This window comes from Lichenostomus cassidix, chromosome Z, assembly GCF_008360975.1.
Source record: "Lichenostomus cassidix isolate B80296 chromosome Z, HeHo_3.0, whole genome shotgun sequence".
Taxonomy (NCBI): domain Eukaryota; kingdom Metazoa; phylum Chordata; class Aves; order Passeriformes; family Meliphagidae; genus Lichenostomus; species Lichenostomus cassidix.
Window position 1 is genome coordinate 40,362,185 of NC_139511.1, and position 489 is coordinate 40,362,673.

The following is a 489-nucleotide window of genomic DNA, read 5'->3' on the forward strand; positions in this document are numbered from 1 at the left end:
TGGCACCCGATTGGCCGCCGCCGCGCCGCCCGCCCTCCCGCGCTCAAAATGGCCGCAGCCGGCCGTTGCCACGGCGGAGGTGTCACATAGCAACGGTACGGCTGCAGGAAACTGCTGCTTCCCTTTCCTCATGAAAAACAGACAGACAAACAAAAAAAAAGAAAAATACACAAAAACCCCCTCCATAGACATACCAAGACAAACCAAACCGCACCCCCCACGCCCCCACCCTCCCCCCCAAAATAAAACAACAAAAGCCAGCAGTGCAGTGCTAGAAGAAAGCGGGCAGTACTTCAGCTTTCTGTGAGCAAACCACGCGTGTGAGGAACTCTGTGGGCAGGGAAACGTTTCCACGTGAAGCAGTAGCCACGGCCAGGTGGCCTGAGCCGTCCAACAGGGTAACAAACTCCTCTTTCGCAGCTATTTTTCTCATTAGTTTGCAAGGTTAGTTACGTAGACAGGACTTCAGGTCACAGAGTTTCATTAACA